The sequence below is a fragment of the Paramormyrops kingsleyae genome, chromosome 17 (genome assembly GCF_048594095.1).
Source record: "Paramormyrops kingsleyae isolate MSU_618 chromosome 17, PKINGS_0.4, whole genome shotgun sequence".
In the NCBI taxonomy this organism is placed as follows: Eukaryota; Metazoa; Chordata; class Actinopteri; order Osteoglossiformes; family Mormyridae; genus Paramormyrops; species Paramormyrops kingsleyae.
In genome coordinates this window covers 18,138,992-18,157,242 of record NC_132813.1, presented here as the reverse complement: position 1 = coordinate 18,157,242, position 18,251 = coordinate 18,138,992, and the positions used below count along the sequence as shown (strand labels likewise).

The following is an 18,251-nucleotide window of genomic DNA, read 5'->3' as shown; positions in this document are numbered from 1 at the left end:
CCTGAACACTTGGGTACCACCACCATAGGTGCACACCATGCTGTAGGCTCTTCCACCTTCGAAATCACCCCTTGCTGCTCCATACGATTCAGCTCTTCTTTCACCTTTGGCATAAGAGGGAGTGATATGCGGCGTGGCGTGGAGAGGGAGAAAGGCTTCGCCCCGGGCTTTAGCACAATATTGTACTCCCCCTCCATTTTCCCTAACCCTGAGAAAAGCTTCGGAAACTCTCCTTTTACCGTCTCTTTAGTGTCCAGGCTGACATTATGTATTCTGGCTACCAACTGGAGCGTTACGGCGGCTACTCCCCCAAGGAGTGGCGTATGTAACCCATCCACCACATATATGTCTTCTCGTGTGGCCTTACTGCCTTTACTGAGAGTAGCTGTAAATTTTCCTTTTACTCTTAAAGGGAACCCTCCTGGTCCGTAAAGAACCTTTTCCGCTCTTGACAACTTGCAGAACTGGCCCTGGGTGTAGAACTGTACAGGGACTGCGGTGACATCAGCTCCGGTGTCAATTTTAAACACTGCTTTGTGGTTATCCACCTTTACTTCTGCCATCCATGGATTAACTCCTGTTTTCCCCAGCACAGAGCCTAAAAATGCGATGTCCTCATCGCTGTCTTCAGTCACTGCTGCTACAGTCACTGCCGTACTCAGTTTGGTGTTGCAGACTCTGGCATAATGCCCTTTCTTTTTACACTGGTTACACACGGCCTCCCTAGCTGGACACTGCTGAGGACGATGCCGTCGTGTGCCTCCACATCTCATACATTGTGTATGTTTCTCCGGAGTCCTTTGAAAAGTCTGTCTGCTTTGCTGCGTCTTTTCCTTTTTGTCAAAGCTGCTACGCTGTTGCGCACGTATACCATCTACTTCAGTATTACAAGCTTCTGCTTTAAAATTAGTTTTAAGCATTTCGAGTTGCTTTTTTACGTTTTCACTTTGTCGTGCTCTGTTAATGGCTTTCTCTAATGTCAGTTCAGCGTCCATTTGTAACTGTTCTGATAGGCGCTTATCCCTTAGACCCACGACAAGTCGATCTCTCACCATTTCGTCATGCAGAGGACCATATCCGCAATGCTCTGCGAGGCAGTGCAGGGCGGTGTGAAAGCTGTCGACCGACTCGCCGACTTCCTGTGCTCTCTGATTAAATTTAGCCCTCTCGAAAATTATATTTCTGCGAGCAACAAAATGGGCATCCAGTTTTTGTTTAACTGTTGCATATTCACCCGCTTCATCATCGGTTAGGTGCAGAGAAACTAGAATGTCTTCCGCCTCTTCTCCCATCGAATAAATTAAAGCATTCACTTGGTTTTCGTCATCTTTTGCGTCTAATCCTGAGGCGATGCGAAACCTTTCGAATCTTTTTATCCACCTTGTCCACTCTCCCGACTTGAATGAAAACTTCTCTGGAGGAGTGACTTGGAACTGAGCCATTCTGTTGCCGTCATATACTTTTGCTAACTCGCTAACTAGTCTAGCAGTTCACTCAGTGGTCTCGCATAAACAATGCACGCCAAACTAATGCGCTATGCAGCTGTCTACACGATACTATTACCTGTTTATGCGAGATCCCACTTCTGACACCATGTTCAGTTGGCCGTGGTTATGACGGATTAGGGAGAGAGAGCCAGACACGCACACAGCCTGTATCGATGGTACCATGCCGTTCCTTTATTATTCCCCCCCGGTAACATGGGTACAACACAAAGGTTCCTATCTGGCATTTCCCCTCATACTACAGAGCCCATCCTCCAGGGGCCGGCAGGGAGAGTCAACTTATCTAACTTACCTACCTTAGCTTATCTAACTTACCTACCTTAGCTTATCTAACTTACCTACCTTAGCTTATCTAACTGAAGTACCAACACTTAAACGACATCTCTATTAATACGCCGTCCCCGGCCGTAGCCCATTATTAATCCATTACTCCTGGCGGATTGCTGAGGCTGCCCCTGGCCCCTCTCAGGTCGCCGGTCACTGGAGCCATCGAAGTCCGTGCTTCGCCGTCCCCGGCCATAGCCCATTAGTCCAGCAGTATTCTGTTTAAAGACAAGGAGAGGTTATTGATATTGTATTGAACCTCTGTGGGTATTAAAGGTATATCCACAAGCAAGCCAGTAATAGTCCTAATTCACACTGCGGTGTACGCGAAACACCCCCCCTCCTAAGCGGCAGCATATACGATTCCATCCAGCACCCTCCCTTAGCACGCCATATTGCACGAGCCCAACTACCCATCCTAAAACAAACACACACATACATACACAAAGAAAATTAAAAAGGGCACTTCCCCATCTTCCACGAGAGCCACCCATAGGGTCTGGTCAGCTAACTGGCAGAGAGAGTGTTATGCCAAAAAAGGCATCCCTGTCGAAGAATGCATGCCTGTCTCTAAATGACCGATTGGTCACTGATCTGAAACGAGTTGAGCTACTTTGTCGAGTTAGGCTACCGTAGTGCTAATCGATAGCCCTAACCCTTACCCTAACCCACCAAACCCACCCCCCCTAAAACCCTAACCCTCAAAAAAAAAAACTAAAACCCCAACCCTAACCCCCAAAAAACCCCTAAAAGCTCAACTAGTCAGAACACCGGCATGCATTCTGCGGCAGGGATGCCTTTTTCGGCATAATGCATGTTATACTCTAATTCAAGTGTTCTAATAGTCTCTTAATCTAGGGCTTTACCTTCGGCATGTAACACTTCCTCCGCGTCTTATCTATCCTTTCCGTTTCCTTACTTGTTATTTTAATTTTGATAATAATTTTAATTTTGATCTTGATTACTTTAATTTCGTTTCTCTCCATTTTACAGAAGACTTCAAAACGCAGTCACTCGTTAAAGCGCTGGAAAGAAGTTTGAGAAAAGAAGCACATGTGATTCAAAAGTAATCAAGCTGTTGTCACGGATGCCCATTCGTACCATAACTGACAATACGATCCTATGCAGGTCGTCGGCGACTTTCGGCCGCGATCGGCTCCTACTGACCGGTCGTAGGTCCGATTCGGCCGTAAGCAGGGTTGCCAACTCTGACGCATCTGGCGTGACACTCACGCTTTCAAACTGAAACGCTCACAGCAAGAAATCTTACGGCGAATATCTATTAATCCATTTAAACCTAAAATTGCCTACATGAAAAGCGTTGGGGCAGTTTGTAAATAGTCTGCAGGGTTTGCAAGGTAATAAAACTGTTATATACATGTAAATATATGTGTGTAGACTTGTCTCGAATTCAAAATCTCACGCCAACGCCAACTCGATCATTCGCTGTCTAAAGCTATACGCGCTGCAATGTCTTGTAGTACTTATTTTATGTGCATTCGCGCTGTTATGACAAGAAATCACTGTGCATTTTAGCTACAAATTAGCCACATAAATGTTAAAATGCAGGGTAATTTTTCGTCATAACAGCGTGGACGCACATAAAATAAATAGGCATTTGCGCTGCTATAACGAGGAATTGCCGCGCGTGTACGGGGAATGCGTAGGGGAGACCGGGTATGGTTGTAACACTTTTTGCTTTACCACCTATAACTCGATCACTGAATTTTTGAGCTAGAGATTTACATTTTTTCTATTAAGTACCTGTAGAAAAGGCTGTTAAATGAGCGGTTTGTTTAATTGTGCAGTGTTTTGAGCAGGCATTATTTCGGCCATTGGAGGCGTCACGCAGGACCCCAGGCTGGTTTTTTTCTTCTCTTCTTCGCTTTCCTTTAATCAGAATCAGAATCAGAATCAGAAAAACTTTATTTATCCCGGAGGAAATTGCTCATGTTACTACAGACGGTCACAGATAGACACAGGACAAGAACATAAAAGAAAAGAATATCAGATATAAGAATAAGAACTAAAAATAAAGTTATGAGACTCTGCGCTATGTACACCATGATATATACAGAAGCAGAAATACAATATATATATAAATACAATAAATATTGTTAAGTGGTAATTTACACAGGTAAATTACTGTGTGAACATTGCACATCCGAATAGCAGCAGGTTTCTTGCCCAGGCTAAGGTATGGTATGTAAGGTATGTAAGGTAGGTATGGTGAGTGGCAGGATGGAGTTTATTTATTTATTTTAGCGTCAGAGGCTGGGTGTGAGATCATTTTAACGAGTTATATAGTCTGATGGCCGTGGGTAGGAAAGATCTTCTGTAGCGTTCAGTGGAGCACTTAAAGCTAGTCAGCCTGTAGCTAAAAGTGCTTCTCTGATCAGCCACCACATTGTGGAGCGGGTGATCAGCATTGTCCATGATAGACTGAAGTCGGAACAATATCCTCCGTTCAGCCACCATTTCCAAGCTGTCAAGTTCCTCACCCACTACAGAAGCCGCTTTCCTAATAAGTTTGTTCAGCCTCTTGGCCTCTGCCACTTTCATGCTGCCACCCCAGCTTGCTACAGAGAAGAAAATGGCGCTGGCCACCACAGCCTCATAAAACATCCGCAGCATGGTGTTGCAGACTCTAAAAGACCTGAGTCTCCTTAGGAAGTACATCCTACTTTGACCCTTCTTGTAGGTAGCCAGTGAATGCTTTGACCAGTCCAGCTTATTGTCCAGGTGGACGCCGAGGTACTTGTAGTCCTGAACGATCTCCACATCCACCCCCTTAATGGACAGGGGAGTAGCAGGAGACCGTAATCTTTTTAAGTCAACCACCAGTTCCTTGGTCTTGTTGATGTTGAGTTGCAGTTGGTTCAGCTCACACCATTCAACAAACCTGTCCACCGCCTTCCTGTATTCCGAGTCGTCTCCATTCCTGATGCATCCAACTATAGCTGAGTCATCTGAGAATTTCTGCAGATGGCAGCCCTCCGTGTTGTATTTGAAGTCGGATGTATACATGGTGAAGAGAAACGGTGACAGAACTGTTCCCTGAGGAGCTCCAGTGCTACACATTACTGTGTCTGAGACACAGCCCTGCAGCCTCACGTATTGTGGCCTTCCTGTCAGATAGTCCATAATCCATGAGACTAAGGGGGAGGGAACCCGCATAGCAGACAACTTTAGACAACTTTTTAAAGACAGCTTTAGGCTGGATGCAGAGTTCAACGTAGTTATACAAAGTTTTGTTGGGTTTATGGTGTAGTTGTGCGTGCATGCTGAGTAAGTATGCAGTTCATTCGTACCGCAACTATGCTTTGTAACCGGAGCAAATGTTTATTGTTTTATACATTTGTAATTTAAAATAAACATATCGCGCTGATCGCAGTTCGCTGCGTTAATGCCGCTCAGTTTTGAGTATTGTATGTTTATTTGCGTTTTGTAATACAAATGGTTAATATAATTTAATATCTATATTTGTTTAATGTTTGTAAAACTATATTACCCGTGAGCGGTAGTTATATGTTGATTCCTATGTTCTTATTTCTGTTTCAGTAAACCACAATTGCATATTTCCCCAACGAGTATCCGGACTGTTTTATTGGTGGTGTGTTAATGCGCTACTATCCAACTATAGGATAACCTGTCAAAAGTAGGCAAACAAACCCAGTGTTCTGATCGGACACTCTGTAAAGGTTACCACCGGGAGAGAATCGGCGTCCCTTTTTTTTTAAACGACACTCTTCTACATGGTCCTTCGAGCCGGATAGGGTAAGTTTTACAGCAGTAATGATGGATGACAGAGAAAAGGATCTTGTCCTGAGTCAGGGGAGGCCTCGTAGAACAATTCGTCCTCCATGCTACCTAGACGAATATGAGACAGGCCATCATTACAGACAAAGAGGATTACCTGCATCATATCACCACCCTGATGCAAGAGAATATATGACGGATAGTTTCTCGGCGCATGACCAGCAGAGAAATGAACACTCATCACCTGGTAGTGTCCCAGAATGGGTGAAGACACTCAGGGAAGAGAACGATCAGCTGAGGAGAGATATTCGTGAACTAATTGAGTGGCGTGCATCGCAGACTTCTCCAACTCATATCCAGTCAGCTCCTCCTAGGCAGAGCCAAGATGATGAGGAAAGAGCCTCAACCTCATCCAGTATCGGCACCCCAATCTCCCAATATGGAGTCATGATGTCAGGCGATCAGTGGGATCCATGTCACGCAGGCCAACAGTCAAATCCAGTGCCTTGGGAGCATCGAGAGCCGTCAGTATGTGAGGGAGAAGAGGTAAATGAGATTGTGGAGCGGGTCAGGGATATTGCATTGCCACATAAGCAGTACCTTCATTCATCTGGTTATGGACCACACCAGTCCCGACGGTCATCTCGCCATGTGACTCCTGAACGCCATCATGGTAACTCATTAAACAAGCCGCTCATTTAACAGCCTTTTCTACAGTACCCACATTTGTTTGCTACAAACTGCACCAAGTCAAACCTCTGCAAGAATATCACAGACCTGGTGAGTTCATGACAAATAGGCCTACGTGGTGCTCCTTTGTTACAACCTGCCCCACTACCGGGGTAGGATGTAACACGTGTTGCGGTAAGTTGCAACAGTTAGACAAAAGAAGCAAAAACACTGGCCACACTGTGCTATATGGTTCAAAAAGAAGTTTTTGAAGACTGACCATAACTCATATATCCACTAGTGTGCTAGAACAAACTTTCTTAATGGTATGTATGCTTAATCAATACTCTACTACAATGCATCTGAGCAAAAAAAACATCCAAGTCAAATAAAAATAATGTGTGTGTGTGTGTGTGTGTGTGTGTGTTCTTAATCGTCACAATGCTGACAAATGAATCTTGGTAACCCTGCAGTACAGGCTTGGTGGGCCCAGATACTGTCAGTCTATAATACAGGTCTGCCGCCTGAGTCAAATATTCTGCCAGCACCTTCTCCTGCACCTCAGAGAAGACTTTGTCGCTGCTGTGGTAACCTTCACTGGGAAGATCACTGGACCCCTGGTCTCTCAGCTTCTGCAGTGATTTGCAGTATCTGCTCAGTGTTACATGGCAGATCCCGTGTGCCTTCGCAACTGACCTGACTGACTTGCCCTTCCTTGTGACCTCATCAGATGCTTTTTTAAAAACACTGGCAGGCACACCTCTTTCAGTCTTTCTTTTCTACTGTCTAGACATTCTGTAAAATTATTAAAATCAAGAAAGTGTCCTTATTTGTATGTAAGGGGATGGTTGTAACACTTAAAGATGTGTTACAACCCAGCCCAGCCCTCTTAGCTATTGCACCTTCCTCTGTTGATCTGAGTGCTGTTACTGGACTGATCATTAAGAAGTGAGGCAGATTGCACCACCAACTACAGAGTAAATGAACAGATAGACTGGAAATACACTCACTGGCCACTCTATTAGGTATACCTGTTCACCTGTCTGTATGTCAGCAGCACAATGTATAAAATCATGCAGATCAAAGTCATGCTCATATCAAACACCAGAATGGGGATTTAAGTGACTTTGAAGGTCACATTGTTCTTGGTGTTAGGTGGACTGGTATGAGTATTTCAGGATATGCTGATCGACTGGTATTTTCACCATCTTTAGGGTTTACAGAGAATGGGCCGAAAAAGAAAAAACATCCAGTGAGCTGTGGTTCTCTGGGAAAAAATGCCTTGTTGATGGCAGAGGTCAGGGACAGACTGGCTCTAGGTGATAGAAAGGCAAGAGTAACTCAACAACTCGTTACCACCAAGGTATGCAGAAGAGCATCTGTGAATGCACAACACATCCAACTCTGAAGCTGATGGGCTACAGCAGCGGAAGACCACACCAGGTGCCACTCCTGTCAGCTACAAACAGGAAACTGAGGCTACAGCGGGCACGGGCTCACCGAAATTAGACAATGGAAGACTGGAAAGAGGTTGCCTGGTCAGATGAGTCTCAATTCACTGCTGCAACATCCAGATGGTAGGGCCAGAATTTAGTGTAAGCAAAATTTTATTTGCACACTTTGGGGCCCTTAGTGCCAACTGAGCAATGTTTAAATGCCACAGCCTACCTGAGTATTGTTGCTGACCATGTCCATCGCTTTATGACCACAGTGTACCCAGCTTCTAATAGCTACTGCAGCAGGGTAACGTGCCATGTCACAGAGCTCATATCATCTCAGACTGGTTTCTTGAACATGAAAATAAGTTCACTGTACTCAAATGGCCTCCACAGTCACTAGATTTCAATAGAGCACCTATGGAATGGGAGATTTGGATGGATGGATGGATTTGCAACAGAAGAGTCGCTTATACGTTAGCCGAATGACAGCAGGCAGAAACTGGCGCGTTTTTCAGTAATATACCGGAGTTAAACTTATTTACACACTTTTAACACAGACACTGGCAGCTATTAACTCATAGGTGGTAGTAAAGCTGAAATTAAAATAAGGCAACACTTATTTTGATACTTTTTTTGTTTGTTCTTTTTCTTAACCGTTCCTTCCTCCTATTCCTCTGTCTCTGCTTATTGACGTTTAGGAGAGAGTGCCAAACATAAATTAACGATGCAAGATTTTCAAACCAAGACAGACAAAGCACAAAAGAGACAACAAAGACACAAATATTGTATATATGTTTTATTGTAAAGCTCATATCCTAGCATATCTTATCCTAGCATATCTACAAACAAATTTACTTTTGTATAGCACGATATCACATTACACCGTCTCAAAGAGCTTTACAGCATCCCCACCCAAAGCCCCCAGTGAGTAAGCCATACATAGGCGACAGTGGCAAGGAAAAACTCCCTATTAGGAAGAAACCTTGGGAGGGACCAGACTCAAAGGGGGAGCCCATCCTCCAGGGGCCGGCAGGGAGAGTCAACTTATCTAACTTACCTACCTTAGCTTATCTAACTTACCTACCTTAGCTTATCTAACTGAAGTACCAACACTTAAACGACATCTCTATTAATACGCCGTCCCCGGCCGTAGCCCATTATTAATCCATTACTCCTGGCGGATTGCTGAGGCTGCCCCTGGCCCCTCTCAGGTCGCCGGTCACTGGAGCCATCGAAGTCCGTGCTTCGCCGTCCCCGGCCATAGCCCATTAGTCCAGCAGTATTCTGTTTAAAGACAAGGAGAGGTTATTGATATTGTATTGAACCTCTGTGGGTATTAAAGGTATATCCACAAGCAAGCCAGCAATAGTCCTAATTCACACTGTGGTGTACGCGAAACACCCCCCCTCCTAAGCGGCAGCATATACGATTCCATCCAGCACCCTCCCTTAGCACGCCATATTGCACGAGCCCAACTACCCATCCTAAAACAAACACACACATACATACACAAAGAAAATTAAAAAGGGCACTTCCCCATCTTCCACGAGAGCCACCCATAGGGTCTGGTCAGCTAACTGGCAGAGAGAGTGTTATGCCAAAAAAGGCATCCCTGTCGAAGAATGCATGCCTGTCTCTAAATGACCGATTGGTCACTGATCTGAAACGAGTTGAGCTACTTTGTCGAGTTAGGCTACCGTAGTGCTAATCGATAGCCCTAACCCTTACCCTAACCCACCAAACCCACCCCCCCTAAAACCCTAACCCTCAAAAAAAAAACCTAAAACCCCAACCCTAACCCCCAAAAAACCCCTAAAAGCTCAACTAGTCAGAACACCGGCATGCATTCTGCGGCAGGGATGCCTTTTTCGGCATAATGCATGTTATACTCTAATTCAAGTGTTCTAATAGTCTCTTAATCTAGGGCTTTACCTTCGGCATGTAACACTTCCTCCGCGTCTTATCTATCCTTTCCGTTTCCTTACTTGTTATTTTAATTTTGATAATAATTTTAATTTTGATCTTGATTACTTTAATTTCGTTTCTCTCCATTTTACAGAAGACTTCAAAACGCAGTCACTCGTTAAAGCGCTGGAAAGAAGTTTGAGAAAAGAAGCACATGTGATTCAAAAGTAATCAAGCTGTTGTCACGGATGCCCATTCGTACCATAACTGACAATACGATCCTATGCAGGTCGTCGGCGACTTTCGGCCGCGATCGGCTCCTACTGACCGGTCGTAGGTCCGATTCGGCCGTAAGCAGGGTTGCCAACTCTGACGCATCTGGCGTGACACTCACGCTTTCAAACTGAAACGCTCACAGCAAGAAATCTTACGGCGAATATCTATTAATCCATTTAAACCTAAAATTGCCTACATGAAAAGCGTTGGGGCAGTTTGTAAATAGTCTGCAGGGTTTGCAAGGTAATAAAACTGTTATATACATGTAAATATATGTGTGTAGACTTGTCTCGAATTCAAAATCTCACGCCAACGCCAACTCGATCATTCGCTGTCTAAAGCTATACGCGCTGCAATGTCTTGTAGTACTTATTTTATGTGCATTCGCGCTGTTATGACAAGAAATCACTGTGCATTTTAGCTACAAATTAGCCACATAAATGTTAAAATGCAGGGTAATTTTTCGTCATAACAGCGTGGACGCACATAAAATAAATAGGCATTTGCGCTGCTATAACGAGGAATTGCCGCGCGTGTACGGGGAATGCGTAGGGGAGACCGGGTATGGTTGTAACACTTTTTGCTTTACCACCTATAACTCGATCACTGAATTTTTGAGCTAGAGATTTACATTTTTTCTATTAAGTACCTGTAGAAAAGGCTGTTAAATGAGCGGTTTGTTTAATAGTGCAGTGTTTTGAGCAGGCATTATTTCGGCCATTGGAGGCGTCACGCAGGACCCCAGGCTGGTTTTTTTCTTCTCTTCTTCGCTTTCCTTTAGGCTGGATGCATTGCAGAGTTCAACGTAGTTATACAAAGTTTTGTTGGGTTTATGGTGTAGTTGTGCGTGCATGCTGAGTAAGTATGCAGTTCATTCGTACCGCAACTATGCTTTGTAACCGGAGCAAATGTTTATTGTTTTATACGTTTGTAATTTAAAATAAACATATCGCGCTGATCGCAGTTCGCTGCGTTAATGCCGCTCAGTTTTGAGTATTGTATGTTTATTTGCGTTTTGTAATACAAATGGTTAATATAATTTAATATCTACATTATTTGTTTAATGTTTGTAAAACTATATTACCCGTGAGCGGTAGTTATATGTTGATTCCTATGTTCTTATTTCTGTTTCAGTAAACCACAATTGCATATTTCCCCAACGAGTATCCGGACTGTTTTATTGGTGGTGTGTTAATGCGCTACTATCCAACTATAGGATAACCTGTCAAAAGTAGGCAAACAAACCCAGTGTTCTGATCGGACACTCTGTAAAGGTTACCACCGGGAGAGAATCGGCGTCCCTTTTTTTTTTTAAACGACACTCTTCTACATGGTCCTTCGAGCCGGATAGGGTAAGTTTTACAGCAGTAATGATGGATGACAGAGAAAAGGATCTTGTCCTGAGTCAGGGGAGGCCTCGTAGAACAATTCGTCCTCCATGCTACCTAGACGAATATGAGACAGGCCATCATTACAGACAAAGAGGATTACCTGCATCATATCACCACCCTGATGCAAGAGAATATATGACGGATAGTTTCTCGGCGCATGACCAGCAGAGAAATGAACACTCATCACCTGGTAGTGTCCCAGAATGGGTGAAGACACTCAGGGAAGAGAACGATCAGCTGAAGAGAGATATTCGTGAACTAATTGAGTGGCGTGCATCGCAGACTTCTCCAACTCATATCCAGTCAGCTCCTCCTAGGCAGAGCCAAGATGATGAGGAAAGAGCCTCAACCTCATCCAGTATCGGCACCCCAATCTCCCAATATGGAGTCATGATGTCAGGCGATCAGTGGGATCCATGTCACGCAGGCCAACAGTCAAATCCAGTGCCTTGGGAGCATCGAGAGCCGTCAGTATGTGAGGGAGAAGAGGTAAATGAGATTGTGGAGCGGGTCAGGGATATTGCATTGCCACATAAGCAGTACCTTCATTCATCTGGTTATGGACCACACCAGTCCCGACGGTCATCTCGCCATGTGACTCCTGAACGCCATCATGGTAACTCATTAAACAAGCCGCTCATTTAACAGCCTTTTCTACAGGACCCACATTTGTTTGCTACAAACTGCACCAAGTCAAACCTCTGCAAGAATATCACAGACCTGGTGAGTTCATGACAAATAGGCCTACGTGGTGCTCCTTTGTTACAACCTGCCCCACTACCGGGGTAGGATGTAACACGTGTTGCGGTAAGTTGCAACAGTTAGACAAAAGAAGCAAAAACACTGGCCACACTGTGCTATATGGTTCAAAAAGAAGTTTTTGAAGACTGACCATAACTCATATATCCACTAGTGTGCTAGAACAAACTTTCTTAATGGTATGTATGCTTAATCAATACTCTACTACAATGCATCTGAGCAAAAAAAACATCCAAGTCAAATAAAAATAATGTGTGTGTGTGTGTGTGTGTGTGTTCTTAATCGGTCACAATGCTGACAAATGAATCTTGGTAACCCTGCAGTACAGGCTTGGTGGGCCCAGATACTGTCAGTCTATAATACAGGTCTGCCGCCTGAGTCAAATATTCTGCCAGCACCTTCTCCTGCACCTCAGAGAAAACTTTGTCGCAGCTGTGGTAACCTACACTGGGAAGATCACTGGACCCCTGGTCTCTCAGCTTCTGCAGTGATTTGCAGTATCTGTTCAGTGTTACATGGCAGATCTCATGTGTCTTTGCAACTGACCTGACTGACTTGCCCTTCCTTGTGACCTCATCAGATGCTTTTTTAAAAACACTGGCAGGCACACCTCTTTCAGTCTTTCTTTTCCATTGTCTAGACATTCTGTAAAATTATTAAAATCAAGGAAGTGTCCTTATTTGTATGTAAGGGGATGGTTGTAACACTTAAAGATGTGTTACAACCCAGCCCAGCCCTCTTAGCTATTGCACCTTCCTCTGTTGATCTGAGTGCTGTTACTGGACTGATCATTAAGCAGTGAGGCAGATTGCACCACCAACTACAGAGTAAATGAACAGATAGACTGGAAATACACTCACTGGCCACTCTATTAGGTATACCTGTTCACCTGTCTGTATGTCAGCAGCACAATGTATAAAATCATGCAGATCAAAGTCATGCTCATATCAAACACCAGAATGGGGAAGAAAGGTGATTTAAGTGACTTCGAAGGTGACATTGTTCTTGGTGTTAGGTGGACTGGTATGAGTATTTCAGAAAATGCTGATCGACTGGTATTTTCACCATCTTTTGGGTTTACAGAGAATGGGCCGAAAAAGAAAAAACATCCAGTGAGCTGTGGTTATCTGGGAAAAAAATGCCTTGTTGATGGCAGAGGTCAGGGACAGACTGGCTCTAGGTGATAGAAAGGCAAGAGTAACTCAACAACTCGTTACCACCAAGGTATGCAGAAGAGCATCTGTGAATGCACAACACATCCAACTCTGAAGCTGATAGGCTACAGCAGCGGAAGACCACAGCAGGTGCCACTCCTGTCAGCTACAAACAGGAAACTGAGGCTACAGCGGGCACGGGCTCACCGAAATTAGACAATGGAAGACTGGAAAGAGGTTGCCTGGTCAGATGAGTCTCAATTCACTGCTGCAACATCCAGATCATAGGGCCAGAATTTGGTGTAAGCAAAATTTTATTTGCACACTTTGGGGCCCTTAGTGCCAACTGAGCAATGTTTAAATGCCACAGCCTACCTGAGTATTGTTGCTGACCATGTCCATCCCTTTATGACCACAGTGTACCCAGCTTCTAATAGCTACTGCAGCAGGGTAACGTGTCATGTCACAGAGCTCATATCATCTCAGACTGGTTTCTTGAACATGAAAATAATTTCACTGTACTCAAATGGCCTCCACAGTCACTAGATTTCAATAGAGCACCTATGGAATGTGATGGAATGGGAGATTTGGATGGATGGATGGATGGATGGATTTGCATGAGGGTACAGCAGACAAATGTGCTGCAACTGTGTGGCCAATGTGTGTATCTTCTTGACAATGATTGACTGGCACCAAATACAGCACACCTCCAGAAAAAAAAGTTACATTTGGAATAAAAAGGGTGGTTATACACTGGACCCAGTGCCTTGAGACCCTTCCTGACAGCAGATATCATTACAATCACTGTTATTCAAAAGCACTATAATACTGTTAATCATTAAACGGTCAACAAAAATGTCTTACTTTGAAACAGTGCGGGGCCTCAGCTGACACCCGTTTAAACTGGAATAGAGAATTTGATATTCGTTTTGTGAAAGGGAAAGTTTCCATTACAATGTGAGCAACTTATTTTTAAATACGTGATTTAAGTATATGCCAGGAAACCGAATATGTAAGTAGAGCATACGTGTATATCCCATGCACGGTCTGAATAAGGACCCCACGTATATTTACGTATATTAAGCTGTAGTGATGAGGATTCTCACGTTATCTGCGCTGACATTTTACGTGGGATCGTGGTGATACCGCTCCGACGGTGACACTGGTCCTGCGCTCATATTTCTTGGCTTGTCTCGGCCAGCAGGGGACATAGCAGCGTCGCCCCACTCGTGCCGAGAAGATGGGCGACCGTTGAGCAGCAGATACTTATATGAAGCAGAACGAAAATCGCGAGAGCAACAAAGAATGCACGCGGTGCGCTCTGGCCAAAACACCGTCTGGCATTTCCCGAAGGGTTCAGGCGGAGTTGGGTAGCTCCTTGCTGGTGTTGCGCCATATTTTGTGACCGTCGTAATGCGTGACTTCAGGGGTGCCGTTTCACACGTTACTGGGAATGAAGGTTCCTGTTCACATGCACGTGCCGTCTGCACATCTTACATACCATAGTTTATTAATTTTTCAAAGCAGCAGCGTTTCCACTTTTTGTTCCGTCATCTTATTTTGGGACATTCTAAAACGCTTAATGTGAAAAAGCTTAATGTCGCTATTTTGGTATATTAAACCACACCAAGTTTGTTACACACATATCTGGTCATACAGACTTTCACCTGACAAAAAATCAACACCGAAATGCTAGGAATATGGACTTTATACTACTCTCTTCCTTGCCTGTGCCACGTCATGCTATCACAGAAAACACAAGACACAAGCAGGATAGACCAAAAGCTAAGGATAAAATAAAACCATAAAACAAACAGGTGAGACAGACCAAAGGCCAGCCTTGTTCCATGACTGGAAGGGTGTCAACTTTCAAGCTGCTCATGCAAGCCACTGAGCTACATACAGTAGCAGGCCAGGGAATAAGGATTCCCTGTCATTGCACAAATAAATCACTCCAGGTAATAGCAGACGCTATAGAAATGGAGGTGAAAAAGAAGAGATGGAGGAGAGAGGAAAGAAAGCAGAGGAGTCAGAGATCAGGAGACGAGCAAGAGAGAGAGTGAGCTGGGGCATTAGGGGCAGCGTGAGCAGCAGCTGCAGAAGCTGGGGCCGTTGGGGCATTAGGTGTAGGAGCAGTAGTAGGAATAGTGGGTGTAGCTGCGGGGGGTTTGGCTGCAGCAGGAGCTATAGGAGGGGGGTTGAAGGAACCAAAGTTGCAGCCAGAGCAGACAGTGTAGGAGAGGCTGCAAAAAATGCAGCTGAAGATATCAGGAAAAACTGCAAAAGAAACTTGGGAATTAGGGCAGAGACTGACAAAAGCAAAGGAAACACTATATATAAAAAACTATAGTAGATCAAATGGAAGGAAGCAGCTGCTTCAGTGATAGATGCAAGTAAACAGCTGCTACATTAATTAGATGCAAGGAAAGAGCCGCTTCAGTGACTAAGCTGCAGGTCAGGCAGGACTATCTCCTGTGACAGAAGTGTGGGGTGCCACACGAAAACTAGTCAGACCTGGAGAATAAGCTCTCACACAGCTTCAGCAGCGACTCTGCTAAGATGGGATGACTCTTCCCAGCATGAATGCGATCAGCTGTGATCAAATGCCGCACATGAATCGGGGGGTTTTAACCGTCATCCTGCCCACATATTTACATACACGGGCTACCAACTGGGGGCATCAAGAATAATTTACTGAAAGAAGCAATGAAAATGGCAAAATAATAATGGCAAAACATTTCTTCTCAAAGTATTATTAGTCATGCAATTAATGTCATCTAATATTATTACAATTAATTTGCATACTTTGTAAAATGAAAATCTACACTTTTCTTCAACACAAACTGGCTCAGTTTGGCTTCAACACAGACTACGGTAGAATCTACCAAGTATAGCTTAGTTAGAAGGTTAGTTACCCCTGATTCAGTCAGGTGGCTCCATTTGGTTTGAAAAACAGGCAATAGCAAACATGCAATGTGACCAATGTTAATATCTGCTGTTCTGTATAGGAAACACCCAGAATGCATGTGGCGTCAGTCCCAGAAAATTCTGCCCCATCGTCTTGTTTGTAGTCAGTCTATTTTTGGTGCTTTAAATGCTAAATGTTTCTTCTTTAATCTTCCATCCACCCCTTCTAGCCACCTGCAGTCACACAACCCTTATAAAAGGTTGTGGTTCAACTCTGCTGGCCTCAGTTTAGCTGCAGAAGCGACGCTGATCTTGACAAACGTCCAGTGGAATCATGAAGCCCCATCAGATCTCTGCCTTCTTCCTCCTGATGACAGTGCTGCTGTCCTCCACTCTGGCTCACAGTAAGTCTGCAGCATCTCACAGCTTTTATCAGGACTTAAGATTCATTAAATTTCTTTTATATAAGAACCAGGTTACAGACCAAATTGTAAGTTTTTTTGGTGTGCATTATTTTTTATGTATATATTCAGAGCGGCTGTATATATTTTGTATGTAGCCTGTTATACATTTTCTGTTCTTCATATCTCTCCAGATGCCAAAGGACCAGATCAGTGCTGTTTTACATACTTTCCTGGAAGACTGAGGATGGAGCTGATAGCTGGATATAAAGAGACCGGAGGGAACTGCAGTAAACCTGGAATTATGTAAATATTTGCTTTATTCATGTATTGTTTTGAACTATTACTGCTTTGGAATTTAATGTTTGTTGTGTGCAAAATGTCTTTAATAGAACTGACTTGTATTTCAGGATCAGATGTATATGGAGAAGGATTCTAACAAACAGACCCATGTCATTTTATTTTTCATTTTCAGATTTCGCACCAAAAAGGGCAATGAAATGTGTGTCGATCCCGGAGCTCACTGGGTTCAGGAGGTGAAGAAAAGGCTGGATCAGACCTTCTTTCAGTAATGCCTCCTTCCTGACTGGCAAAATATGAAGAACAATTTTATGAAATTACATTTCAGCCATTTTTTTATTCTCCTTTAATATTTTTTCCTGTCATCTTTTGCTGCATAATATATGTCAGGATCTTTAATTTGTCATTTTTTAAAACAGTAGCCTAATTCTCCTGTAACTTTATTTCCTATCTTCCAAATCATATACATTTTAACTGCATATTATTGTTTAATATCTAAAGTTTTATTTAGCCAGTAGTTAAATTTGAGTTGCACATATACTGTATTGCAAACATGTTACTAAATAAAGACAATTAAAAGGTTATGGTTCAGGTTTTTCATTTAAATAGTTTAATTTGCAAAAAATAATATTCTTCTGGTTGGGGAGCATGTGGAAAAAACATTAAGAGAAATATACAATGTAAGAATGAATAATGTAAATGTATGCATGGAAAACAGACACATAAACCAGTGTCCATTCTAACCCCATTCAGAGGGTCCATTCTAACCCCATTCAGAGGGTCCATGCTAACCCCATTCAGAGGGTCCATGCTAACCCCATTCAGAGCTCCATGCTAATCCCATTCAGAGGGTCCATGCTAACCCCATTCAGAGGGTCCATGCTAGCCCCATTCAGAGGGTCCATGCTAACCCCATTCAGAGGGTCCATGCTAACCCCATTCAGAGCTCCATGCTAACCCCATTCAGAGGGTCCATTCTAACCCCAGTCCACTGTCGACAGAGCCTACAATGGCCATACAAATGGATAATAATAAATACTTTATTGATCCCTGTGGGGAAATTGTCTTTAGGTCCCCCTCAACTTGCACTTTGTAAATTAAGTTGTCCACAAAGGGCAGCCACCCATAGCAGTACCTCGGGAGCTGAGGTTTAAGGGCCTTGAGGTTAAGGGTTTGAACCAGCAACCTTGTGATGCAAGACACACAGGCTTAGCCCACTGAGCCACACACAGCTCCAGTTATGCTTTGAGGAATGACTTCTACTCACTTGTAACACAACATAATGACAGTATGATGAGCTGCTTAGCAGCCAGTGGTTTGATCACAGGCTCAGTCTGCTGTTTATCACACCTGAATCAGGCACCTGAGACAGGAACCAGGGCAGCCATGTGTGACTCAGCAGGGAAAGATTAAGCACTCAGAGTCACTTCAGTTAGCTGCAATATTTACAGGGCTTTATTTA

At 43.8% G+C, this 18,251-nt stretch overlaps 3 long non-coding RNA genes across 4 annotated transcripts; 1 reads left to right on the top strand and 2 right to left on the bottom strand.

Annotated features, from left to right (window-relative positions):
* Positions 1-1,754: 1,754 nt before the first annotated feature.
* LOC140579138 (uncharacterized) lies at positions 1,755-3,513 on the bottom strand. The gene is made up of 3 exons (XR_011983325.1): positions 2,997-3,513; positions 2,696-2,854; positions 1,755-2,047 (listed from the first exon to the last, which is right to left on the bottom strand). It is a non-coding gene; the product is annotated as an uncharacterized lncRNA (long non-coding RNA).
* Positions 3,514-8,477: 4,964 nt separating this feature from the next.
* Positions 8,478-10,465, bottom strand: LOC140579271 (uncharacterized). 2 transcript variants are annotated; one of them, XR_011983366.1, is made up of 3 exons: positions 9,930-10,465; positions 9,629-9,787; positions 8,478-8,980 (listed from the first exon to the last, which is right to left on the bottom strand). It is a non-coding gene; the product is annotated as an uncharacterized lncRNA (long non-coding RNA). The 2 variants fall into 2 exon arrangements; XR_011983365.1 differs by lacking the exon at positions 9,930-10,465 and having other exon boundaries at positions 9,629-9,857.
* A 5,567-nt stretch (positions 10,466-16,032) lies between these two features.
* Positions 16,033-17,373, top strand: LOC140579165 (uncharacterized). The gene is made up of 3 exons (XR_011983333.1): positions 16,033-16,492; positions 16,684-16,795; positions 16,965-17,373. It is a non-coding gene; the product is annotated as an uncharacterized lncRNA (long non-coding RNA).
* The last annotated feature ends 878 nt before the right edge of the window (positions 17,374-18,251 follow it).